The sequence below is a fragment of the Mus caroli genome, unplaced genomic scaffold, assembly GCF_978045245.1.
Source record: "Mus caroli unplaced genomic scaffold, Mus_caroli_1 scaffold_10, whole genome shotgun sequence".
NCBI classification, from domain to species: Eukaryota; Metazoa; Chordata; class Mammalia; order Rodentia; family Muridae; genus Mus; species Mus caroli.
In genome coordinates, this window is record NW_028227265.1 from 101,479,303 (window position 1) to 101,491,955 (window position 12,653).

The 12,653-nt window shown below is 40.5% G+C and overlaps 1 long non-coding RNA gene across 2 annotated transcripts; it reads left to right on the top strand.

Annotated features, from left to right (window-relative positions):
* The first annotated feature begins 7,619 nt into the window (after positions 1 to 7,619).
* LOC110300804 (uncharacterized) lies at positions 7,620 to 12,240 on the top strand. 2 transcript variants are annotated; one of them, XR_015048733.1, is made up of 4 exons: positions 7,620 to 7,638; positions 7,911 to 8,115; positions 9,181 to 9,302; positions 12,122 to 12,240. It is a non-coding gene; the product is annotated as an uncharacterized LOC110300804 (long non-coding RNA). The 2 variants fall into 2 exon arrangements; XR_015048734.1 differs by having other exon boundaries at positions 9,181 to 9,231.
* The last annotated feature ends 413 nt before the right edge of the window (positions 12,241 to 12,653 follow it).

Here is a 12,653-nt window from a genome sequence, read left to right on the forward strand (position 1 = left end):
GACCAATTCAGTGTCTTGTTTCTTGTCCTCCAGCAAAACTACAAAACTAAGAATGGCTATATTAAAAAAAGAAGAAGCAAATTCCCATCAAATTAAAAGTATCCAGACCCTAAACCAAGCCAAATAAAAGATCAACTAGATTAACTTTACATTTTATTTATTTGCAAGTATGTTGGACCTGTGAATGTGTGTATGTGTGTGTGTGTGTGTGTGTTTGTGTCTGTGTGTGCACTTGTATGTGTGGGTATATTCACCAGTATAAGGACGCATGTGGAGGCTAGAGATAGAATGGCGTACAGCATCCTCCTCAATTGTTTCCACCTTGCTTTCTAAGTCTGAATCTCTCACTATATCTGGTGCTCATGTGACTGGCTGACCAGTGAGTCTGAGCATCTTTCTTTACTCTCTCCATCTTTCTGGAGGTAGGGATGAGAGGTGTGCACTGAAATGTCTGGTGTTTACGTGGGTGCTGAGAATCCAGATTCAGAGCTCCCTGCTCGCATGACAGGTCTCTTTATTCACTGATTCATCTCTCCAGCCCCAAGATTAATTTTTCATTACTCCGCTAGTCTATAAATACAGTAGATTCAGATTGCTGTCCTGTCACATCAAGTATAAGATATTTTCAAAAATTAGTCAAGTGATAATTAGTCAAGTGGTAAAATTAAGTGGGTTCATGTAGTTCTCGATCTGACAGGAGATAATTGGTACAGAGGAAAGCATCCTTAGTCAGCCAGAAGTACTGAGGATTTGTTAATATTTTTCTGAGACTTATTTTAACTTCAGGTACCCATGTCCAGATTTTCTTTGTATCATTCCCAAGGCAAGAAATCTTATTTGGAAACAACCCCTTCAAGGCCTATTGGATGGTTTTACCATATTTATACAGCATGTCCAGGGGCATCAGATGTAAATACGATTCTGGCTAGAACTCTCAAAACTTGTACAAGAAGTTTCTGCAGTGGTAAACCTATTATTCTTGTGATTCTTATTACTGGCTGGCAATTAATGTTGCAATTACTAGATTTTAGGTGTCAAAGGGGAAATAGGCTAGCAGAAGGAGCTGTTTTCTAATCATTGTGAGTCCTTAACAGATGGTAGGCAGAATCCAACATACAAACTCTCTGAGAAAGGGTGAACCCCAAAGGAGGTCAAAATTGAGGCAAGGATGACAAGCCACAGACAAAATCCCCAGCCAGAGAAAGAAGTACACTGGTCCCCATCTACTTTAGTGACAGCTCAGTAGGACTAGATTAGAGCAGGGGATGAAGGTCACATCACTGTAAAGGGAAAGTATGAGGGAAAAGTGAATTCTAGAGAGATAAGAGACACAATATGACACACCAAAATCACTAGCATTTAGAATAAGCAATTAACTCTCAATTTTAATTAAGGAGAACTCAATAGCAAGAAAAAAACTAACTTCATACACTCAAAATGAAATCTGAGTTTAAAAGTTCCATTCACCATAGCTACAACAAAATAAAAAAAAGAGAGAGGTGGAATTGTAAATTACACAACACTGATTGAAATTTCTGAGATAATATTGAAATGTCCAAAGCACTACATGAGTATGTTGTGTTTCTTTTCTTGGGGAGATGTAAAGGGATGTCTATTTGTTAGGCTTTGAGAAGGTATAGATGAAAGGGCAGTGTGAGAGAACACTGAGTTTTCTATCAGTAAGAGATTTATCAGTACAGCAGCAAGAATGGTGGGGCCCTCAGTAAGAAGCTAGACAAAGTGACGTGTCTACTCTTGAAGGTTCCAGAGAAAGAAGTATTGTACTGAAAGAAGGAGACTTAGCTAATATGTGACCTATGTTGTGTGTCAGAGAGCAGTAAATCAGGGTAGACATGACAGGCTAAGTGACAAAGTCACTCTTTCTCTGAATTCAGAAATGGGCTAGATGAATATGTGACCTGGAGTCAGGCTGCCCTGGACCCAAGGCAGTAAGGACTTAGGTATTATTCCATACCTGCTTGTAGCCTTCTTTGCTGAGGGCTTAGATGGTCTAGGTGCTTGAACTGCATTCAGATCAGATTGAGCACCAACAAAAACAGACAAAGAAAGAAAGAAAAGAAGGAAGGAAGGAAAAGGGAGAAGGGAGGGGAGAGAAGGGAAGGGAAAGAAATAGTTTCTGTGAGTCTAGTGTGGCAACCTAATGAATTTGCTAGATTGGTATTGAAGTAATGGGTGAAGGATTACTCACAGGAACACAGCTTGCTTGAAGGCAGGGGGCATCAACAAAAGTCCTACCCAAGCATGAGTAATGACTCAAGGAAGCTGCTTTGTTGAAGAGTCCTTACACCTAACAACTCTCTCCAAAGATTACCTACTGTTGTGGGGGTTGGAGGTTGTGCAGGACAGGAGAATGGCAAGGTCAATAGCTGGGCTCTAGTGACCTTGGCATGTTTTATGTAAGTAATGTTAACAACACCAGTACCATACACACACACCTAGCCACCACTGTAGTTTTCTACATATTTTACTTGTATGACTGAAGGCCAGAACATAGAAAAAGTAAAATCACAAAGACCTTGAAGAGCTTAAACAGACTGGAATATAAAGAACAAAGCTGTAGGTGGTACGTGCTCTCATTTGAAAACACAGTACAAAGCTGAACTCACCCTAACAGCATTATTCGCATAAGGAAAGACAGACAGATGCATGAACAGAAAAGGAAGAGGTTCAAGAATAAATCCATGTGTTCACATCCTTGATGTTTTTTCTTTTTACAAAAATGCCAAAACCATAAGGACAGCCTTATAAATAAATGCTGTTAGGAAAATGACCCCAACAGCAATGAGATTTGGCCTTATCTTATTGCACACACACACACACACACACACACACACAAACACACATACATATACATATATTATATATATATGTGTGTGTGTATATTTCATATATATATATATTTCTCTCTATCTATCTATATCTATATCTATATCTATCTATCTATGAAGGATTGAGCCATTGTTAGTTATTAGCATGCTTGAGGTCATTGAAGATAGATTATTCTCTCAAAATAAACAGCTTGTAAAACCAAGAATTGAAACTACAGGACTCTCATTAGTGGTCAAAAGGTAGGATCTAAGTTCAGGCTTTAGAATGAGGTGTAACACTCTGAACTGCAGAGAAACTAAAGAATGGTACAGACCAGAACCTTCTAGTTGAAAAATAAGGACATACCATGGGCTTCCCATGTGGAAGAATTAATCCAAATGGCCTGTAAATTTCCTGGGCAGGAGAATGTCCCTGGGGAAAGCTTCCTTTTGGGAATAGCTTTTTCTGAAAATACGTCTTTCCTTCAGAAACAGACCTTTTGACTAACCTTGCAATCAAGTAAATGCTATGCCCTGAGGCCATTTAAAACTATGTATTCATTGTTCCTCCCTATTGCATATTTGACATGCTTAAGGTTAACCTTTCTTTAGGAAAACAATACAACCAACCTTGGATATTCCCTTGTAATCAGCTTTTACAACCCGAACTGAACACACCTTTAATCTTAACTTATGTGTTCTTCCTCTCATCAGACCCAGAATAGTGTGTATTGTGGTCATTTGTTGGAAACATCCAATAGGTTGAAAGCAACCTTAAAAAAATATATATCCACCATAAATGTTGAAAGTAATGTGTATATTGGTTGATAACATCTGCTTATGGTTTTGAGTGTTATTCTGGGTCATCTGGGGTCAGTCAGGTAATTTCTTCCCTTGGAAAACTCTGTTATAAATTTCTGTGAAAAAATAAGTCCTCAATTCTTTTCCCATACCATGTTTGCTGTGCTCTTCAATGAGCACAGAGCAAAACCTTTGGGTAGGGACAGACAGAAGTCAGTTACACACAATAGACGGCAGCACACAAAAAGAATACCATAAACCACATACAACAGGGGCAGAGGGAAGACACATATCTTGAAGAGAACTCATATTTGGGATTTTTCTTGGTCTATACTACACCAAGAAGACTCTTTTAATGTGGTACAGACACACTTACTGTTTTAGAGACTTTATGAATGATATAAACCTACCTAAAACATAGATTAACACTGGGGCATATTAATTCATTGTTCCTCCTCCTTAAGAGTGCTCCCATTTATTCTGTAATGAAATTCTTGTTTTATACATCATGCTCTGGTGTCTTTTCTGAATTCTTTCCATAGAGATCAGAACAACTAAGGGGCCACATAAGATATTATGCCCATTTTAAGTATGAGTTATGTCTAGAGCTCAACAGAGTCACAGAGAAGCAGGGCCCACTACAGCCCTCACTCTAGGTTGGTGTCTGGTACCTAGTTACCACCTCAGAGCTCAGAGACTTGGGAAGTTGCAGGCAGGCTGCTATCTGACTGAGGCTAGGACCAGAAAAGTCAGCTACCACAAACCTTAGCATATTCATTAGATAAGACTTTATACCCCAAACCAATAGGATGGGCAATTGAGAAAGAAAGCCATTAAAAGAACTCTCTAGAGGACCAATTAGCTCACAGAAGGGAGGGACTTTAAAGACCACACTATCTCAGCCAAGTCAACACATAGCTATTTCTGACGTTTTTTTCTGTCCTGGCGTCTCTATAATGGTATATTTAAAACTGCTTTCTTTCTCTGGTCTTCTTAATTTATTGCAGGTTGGTTGCTCTTCATACCACAAAGACTTTAGAGCGAGAAATCAAAGGTACTGCCAGATGCAAGCAACAGTGGAAAGGCTCTGTGGTTTTGGTCTAGGCAGTAACTACTTGGATATGGTCCCCAAAGCATAAGAAATAGAATAAAACAAAACAAAAATGACATATAACCTTCCCAAAGATATCCCTACAAAGGAAACAAAAGAATTAAGAGGAATTCCACAAAGTAAAAGTATTTGCAATCCATATGTCAGTAAGGGGTTAATATGCCACTACATAAAGAGCTCAAAATCAACAGGGAGAAAATAAATAATCCAGTTTTAAATGTCCAAAGCTTCTAAGTATCTATGCTTTACAAAAGACATACAAGTAACCAATTGCTATGAGAAAAATATCTCCTCAAGAACATTGATGAAGAAATGCAAATTAAAACTACAATGAGATATTACCTTATACCAGTCACCATCGATATAATCATTTCAACAAAAGGTAAGTGTTGGCAGGAATAAGGAGGGGTGATGATGCTTGTAGATCATTGTTAAAAATGTAAATTAATACACCATGAGGAAAACTACTAAGTCTTAAAAAAAAATAAGATAGAATTGCGATCTGATCAGGCCACTGCTATCCAAAAGAAATGAAATGGACATACTTAAAATAGCTAACACTTTATGTTTATTGCAGCTTTCTAACAATAATCAAGAAATATAAATAAAATGAATGTTGATTACCTGGTGGGATAATACAGAAAAATGTGGCATATAAAATGTACAAAAGAGTACTATCCAGCCATTAACACAATGGAGATTCTATCATTTGTGGTAACTTGGATGGAACCAAAAGATTTTATATTAAATTAAATTAAACAGATTCAGAAATACAAATGTCACATGCTCAACTATGAATGGAACTTCAAACATCTATCTCATTGTAAGTTAGAGTAAAATTGTCCTTACCATCATGGAAGGTCAGGGTCTGGGTAAAAAAAAAAAAAAAAAAATGTTAGTTAAAAGATTCAGTGGGTTATAGAGAAAAAAAAAAGAATAAGATATGAAACTTGAGGGTGTATGTGGGAGCTGGAAAACTGAGAGGGGTTAGAGAACAGGTATGAGGATGGGATGGATATTATCTAAACACATTGTATCCATGTATAATCATATTAAATAATAAATAAACAATTTCAAAGGAGACAAAATTCAGTTAAGACAGGAATATATTCAATGACATTTGGCTGCGATCATTCATCTCATCGACCTCTGTAGGTCATCTGTATTATGCTCCTCCTCTAAGACTTAGACAACATGAAGGAAGGGGGAGCAGAAAGAACACAGAACCAGAAGATGAGAGAAGGGCTATGAAATGTCATTTTCTGGACAGACACAGCTATTGAAGTCATCAGTAGCTGTGATATCTTCACTGAGTCTACATAAGATCAGGTCTATCTATATCAAGTATGGGTGGAGGAGGGTCTCAAGGTAGGTACCCCTCTCTGATAAACTATTTGCTACAGCTAGATTGAAGGAAAGGAGGAGTTATTTCTTTTAGTTATGTACCTCTGGCAACTCTAACCATCTCCAGTGGATAATTCCAGGTCAGTGATCATATAGATGCCCTGGTTAAACAGGCCACAAAGCAAATCCAAAATTCATAACTCTGGAAAGGGACTGTTAGGGGTACGCTGCGTGTATGATAGGGATGGACTGTTAGGGATACGCTGCGTGTATGATAGGGATGGACTGTTAGGGATACGCTGCGTGTATGATAGGGATGGACTGTTAGGGGTACGCTGCGTGTATGATAGGGATGGACTGTTAGGGATACGCTGCGTGTATGATAGGGATGGACTGTTAGGGATACGCTGCGTGTATGATAGGGATGGACTGTTAGGGGTACGCTGCGTGTATGATAGGGATGGACTGTTAGGGGTACGCTGCGTGTATGATAGGGATGGACTGTTAGGGATACGCTGCGTGTATGATAGGGATGGACTGTTAGGGGTACGCTGCGTGTATGATAGGGATGGACTGTTAGGGGTACGCTGCGTGTATGATAGGGATGGACTGTTAGGGGTACGCTGCGTGTATGATAGGGATGGACTGTTAGGGATACGCTGCGTGTATGATAGGGATGGACTGTTAGGGGTACGCTGCGTGTATGATAGGGATGGACTGTTAGGGGTACGCTGCGTGTATGATAGGGATGGACTGTTAGGGATACGCTGCGTGTATGATAGGGATGGACTGTTAGGGGTACGCTGCGTGTATGATAGGGATGGACTGTTAGGGGTACGCTGCGTGTATGATAGGGATGGACTGTTAGGGATACGCTGCGTGTATGATAGGGATGGACTGTTAGGGGTACGCTGCGTGTATGATAGGGATGGACTGTTAGGGATACGCTGCGTGTATGATAGGGATGGACTGTTAGGGATACGCTGCGTGTATGATAGGGATGGACTGTTAGGGGTACGCTGCGTGTATGATAGGGATGGACTGTTAGGGATGCGCTACGTGTATGATAGGGATGGACTGTTAGGGATACGCTACGTGTATGATAGGGATGGACTGTTAGGGATACGCTGCGTGTATGATAGGGATGGACTGTTAGGGATACGCTGCATGTATGATAGGGATGGACTGTTAGGGGTACGCTGCGTGTATGATAGGGATGGACTGTTAGGGATACGCTGCGTGTATGATAGGGATGGACTGTTAGGGATACGCTGCGTGTATGATAGGGATGGACTGTTAGGGATACGCTGCGTGTATGATAGGGATGGACTGTTAGGGATACGCTGCGTGTATGATAGGGATGGACTGTTAGGGATACGCTGCGTGTATGATAGGGATGGACTGTTAGGGATACGCTGCGTGTATGATAGGGATGGACTGTTAGGGATACGCTGCGTGTATGATAGGGATGGACTGTTAGGGGTACGCTGCGTGTATGATAGGGATGGACTGTTAGGGGTACGCTGCGTGTATGATAGGGATGGACTGTTAGGGGTACGCTGCGTGTATGATAGGGATGGACTGTTAGGGATACGCTGCGTGTATGATAGGGATGGACTGTTAGGGATACGCTGCGTGTATGATAGGGATGGACTGTTAGGGATACGCTGCGTGTATGATAGGGATGGACTGTTAGGGATACGCTGCGTGTATGATAGGGATGGGAGGAAGAGGAGACACAGTATGAGAAGAATGTGATCAGAGTATATTACATTCATGTATGACCATGACAAAGAACAAAACTAATTAAAAATATTTTTAAACAGCTGGCATGGTCGGAATTGGAATTGCAGCATAGGGGAGTTGGAGACATGAGGATCCCTGAGAGTCACTGGTCAGCAGGTCCAACCTAATTGATAACCTCCAGGGCAATGACAGATTCTGTGTCAAAGGAAGAACATAGCACTCCTTAGTGACTGCACAACCGTCTTCTGTTCTCTACTGCACATCTGTACATGTGCACCTCTGCAGGTATGTATCTGTGTGCATGTGCACACACATACACACTCATGAACCTACACACATGTGTATACTCTGTACCTAAACATACATGTGACACACATACACACGCACATACACCTGACCAAAAAAAACATGAAGAAAAGTTACATAAGAGCTATCTGTTATCATCTCCTGAGATGCACATGAGATAGTTCAGCATGGAAGGGCTTAGTTTCCATTCTTATTATTGGATACAATCCATATGAATAAAACCCCACTTTATTTTTCCTATTTAAAATATTTGTCAAAGTGTATATAAGATAAACATAGCAACCGATAAGCTAAAAATTTTATTATAATGCCTTTATTATACAGTGATAAAATCACATTCTCATACTCTTACTTTTATGTATCCATGCATCTTATGGTGTATTCTAAAGACTCACAGCCATGTACACATACAACACTGGGCAAATAGCATCTTTAACTTATTAGTGAAATGTCATGTTTTCTAAGTTATTTTACATTTGTAATTGATGCAAGCCTACTATAAAATTGCTGCAGGTTCTCCAGATGCCATGTAGGTTGTTTTCTTTCTTTTTTTTTCCAATAAGATACACAGAAACCCACTAGCTTACATGGTGCCCACAATAACACCATACAGTGAGTAGAATCAAAGGCTCCATTTTCAGGTTAGGTTAATTGGTCTCCAGAACCCAATATAGTTCCTTAGAAATGATAGCACAGAGAGCTCTTTAAGGTCTAACTTGCCTGAACCTGTAATGCTTTACACCTTAGCAAGATACTTGCAACCTTCTTACGTTATCACTGTTATTTAAGATATTAAAACTTCTCAGGAAATTAAAAAGAAAACAAAAACAAAAACAAAAAAACTTGTGGGACCAAAGGGTCAAGTGCCTGGGAGAGTCAAAGCAGACAGAGAAACATTCAGCATTCATAGCATATGTAGCATATGCAGCATTTGTAGCATATGAAATTGGTGGGATCAAGCCCCAGAGAGTGCTTCAGACAGAATCACTGATGTGGCATTCTGTTCCTTGTTGCTCTGTGCCAAACACTATTCTTCTCTTATAGATGACTGACGTTGGCTGGAATCTGATTCCTGAGGAGCAGAGCTTGACCCTGGTGATTATAACCAGTGCTGGTATTAACTGAGGGAGTGTAAAAGCGAGTTGGATTTCATGCTTCTCCTCTGGGTATACTTTATATTTGAGGATAATCGAGCCTATTATGCTGTCACTGGGTGGGTGGGATGAAGTGAATAATTGCCCCTAGGCCAGCATCACAAACCCCAATACTATCAAGCTCCATTGCTCCACTCTAAGAAAAAAAGGTGTTTAAAATAAAAATCCACACCCCCGCCCTGCTCAACCCAATAAACATCTTCATAAGGAGCAGGAGGCTTGGTATTCCAGGAATAAGAGCTTTACTAATGACAGCAGTGATGACCAACAGCTATTGAGCACTTTAGGGCAGAGCTGAGTTCTGAGTTCCAAGCGTACCAGACTCTGCTCCTGCAGGATACTATACATCGTGGGTGTAAAATTTCACTCTTGTGTGGAAGCAATTCCACCGTGAAAATACCATGAGAATGGTAAACATTTATTGGATGATAATGAGGTGTGAGCTTTTCTGAAACCAATGTTATATAAATTATATAATTTAGTCTTCACAATGGTTCTGTAAGATTGGAGTGACTATCGCCTATACTTTTATTCCACACAAATGAGAAAGGTAAAGGCTAGAGTCTCTGTTATTCAATAGCACTGGAGTGATGGACCCAACTTAAGGAGTGTCTGCACTGGTTCTTTAGAGATTAAAGAAATCCTAACTTGACTCTGTTAACAAACTTCTAAGTTTGTTATGAGTGTCTTTACTCAAGCTTGTGAGCTTGGACCGGTACACCTTACTGATGCAACAGGAGAGGAAAAATCGACCATGAGGTCTAGGGAAAGGGGGTTTTAAAGGAAAAAACCCAAAACTTGGAGTTGAGGAGGAGTGGGGGGTGGTTTCCAGGACTTGGCATTACATGATTGGGTGAGAGGTTTATGGAGAACACCTAGTCATTGATTAATTGCTACTACTGAAAAGGAGCGATTAGCACCCTTAGAAATGGAGTCTCCTAAGTGCAGAAAAGAATGTAGTAGGGCTCTTGACTCCCAAGGTTGCTAAGAATGGTTATCTCTTGAGCTCAGAAAGGAATGTAGTAGGACCAATAACTCCCAGTAGCTGCAGCTGTCTGGACATGCCCCACTCGGGGACCTGGTTCTCCATCCAAACTCATATCACTGAGCCTCCACCTAAGTCTCTCACTTACAGGCTATGTTGTTGTTTTTTCCAAGATGGCCTTCACATAGGAATGTCAAAAACAGCTGCAGAGTTTAATGCATTAGACAGGGCAGTGTCCGATGTTCTAAAACAATGCAATTCTCTACATTTATAACCACCCTGGGTTGGTCCAGCAAGAAATATGTCCTGTAAGAAGATGTCAAATAAGCACAGTACATATATTCATTAAACACCAAAACTCATTACTGAACTGATTGCTTGGAGGACTTTGACTTAAAGGTTCTAGCAGCAAACCCAATTAAGAAACAAAGCAGATGCTTCTAATGAAAATGACATGAGAGAAACATAGTCCTATTGGCACTAATGATTGGCATGTGATGCTTTGTCTTCATTCCAAATTTTGTCAAGGGACCATGGCCTTGAAGTCCTCATGAACTCATGGCATGTTTCAGACTCATCATGTTGTGGGCAGTGACACTATGAATGACCACATCACTGGCTTGTCCCTGTGCCTCCTTACCAGTAGAGTCTCTGTGGCATTTGGCTGCTATCACCTATCACAGCTATGGCTTGGATTACGTTTTACCCAGTCTACGTTAATCATAGCATCCAACGTCCTTACTGGGAGTTAGTTTTGCTGAACCAGGAGAGGAAGACTTCCCATGGCCTCTATATCCCTATAAAACACAAGGGAGCTGCTCTCTTGATTTGATTCCACAGGTATGAATTTCTGACATCTATAGCATACTTTGTGTGTTACTTGTTTTTTAAATGTCAGCTTGTCATAACATAACATCTGCACGGGAAGTCTCAGCAGAGAGATTCTCTTGATTGTATTTAGTATGGGAAGACCCACTCCATATTTGGACTGCACCTTTTGGTAGCAGCTCAGATAAAAGAGACATAGACCGATGATTAGTCACTTTTTGCTCACATGACCTTCCCTCTTGCTACCAAGTTGATTTCACCTGTTCACTGCTGCTGATTTCTTCTCTGTCATTAGAGCTAGCTTTGCTGGCCTTCCGATGCAGACTGAGGACCAGTGGCTCTCCATGAATCCTCAAGGCCTTTGACACCACGTTTGAACTGCTGCAACACCTAGTTTCATGGATCAGGCAGCTACCTGATTATTGGCCTTTCAAGTGCAATACTTGCTGTATTGTTTTGACCATACTACATAAGCAAAATTAATAACTGCCATGTACATGTAAGCATGCATATACATGTATATAAACATATACACATTTGTTCCATCAGTTTTCACCCCCTCTGACCCTTTGTTTTTATGTCTTTTTAGCTTGATTTACATTTTTGTCCCCCAAAAGAACCATGTATATAGCAAGAGATATTCTAAAGTTCTGGGACTTATTCCAAGGTTGTAGTATAACCATGCCTCACCCATTTCCACTTAGTCTTTCAGAAGACAGGATGCTTTCAACTCTTTCCCCTATTGGTTTTTAGATTTTCTGTGTTTTGAATAAGAATTTTTGCTTGATGAAAAGATGAGAATTCATTCCCACGACAAGAACCTTTTCATGACATGTACCGAAACCTTTAGCTTGTCCCATGTTTATAAGCTGAATGGTCAAGGTTTAGATCTGAACCCTGTGGAAGCATTATGTATTATCTTTTCATCTTTTTGGGGGGTAGAGTGCTACCTGGAGTCCAAAGTTATCTCACACTTTTCATTTGTTTCAAGACATATGTCACTTATGTTTTTTCAAAGTTCCCACGAACCAAGGAAAGGTCTTCTCAATCCAGTCAAAGTCACAGCCCTTCTCCTCCACTCCCTGCTCACAATGTCTGACTGTTGGAAAGAGAAACGGGGTCCTTTACAGTTGAATATGAAGGTAGGGCAACATCTTTCTCCACTCCCCTGTCAACATCTTCACAGGGCTATATTGATTATATGATGTATTTTAATGCTTTGTTTTCTTCAATTAGCCATTAAGTTTTCATATGGTCTTTGAAAATGTATCCAGAGCAACACTGGCTCTGATCCTAGATCTCAGGAAGAGGAAGCAGGAGGATTGTGTGTTTGAGGTCATCCTGAGCTATATAACAAGAAATGTTGAGGAGAAGGAAGGAAGGAAGGAAGGAAGGAAGGGAGGAAGGAAGGAAGGAAGGAAGGAAGGGAGGGAGGGAGGGAGGGAGGGAGGGAGGGAGGGGAAAGTGAAGGGAAAGGGAAGGGAAGGGAGGGGAGGGAAAAGAAGGGAAGGGAAGGGAAGGGAAGGGAAGGGAAGGGAAGGGAAGGGAAG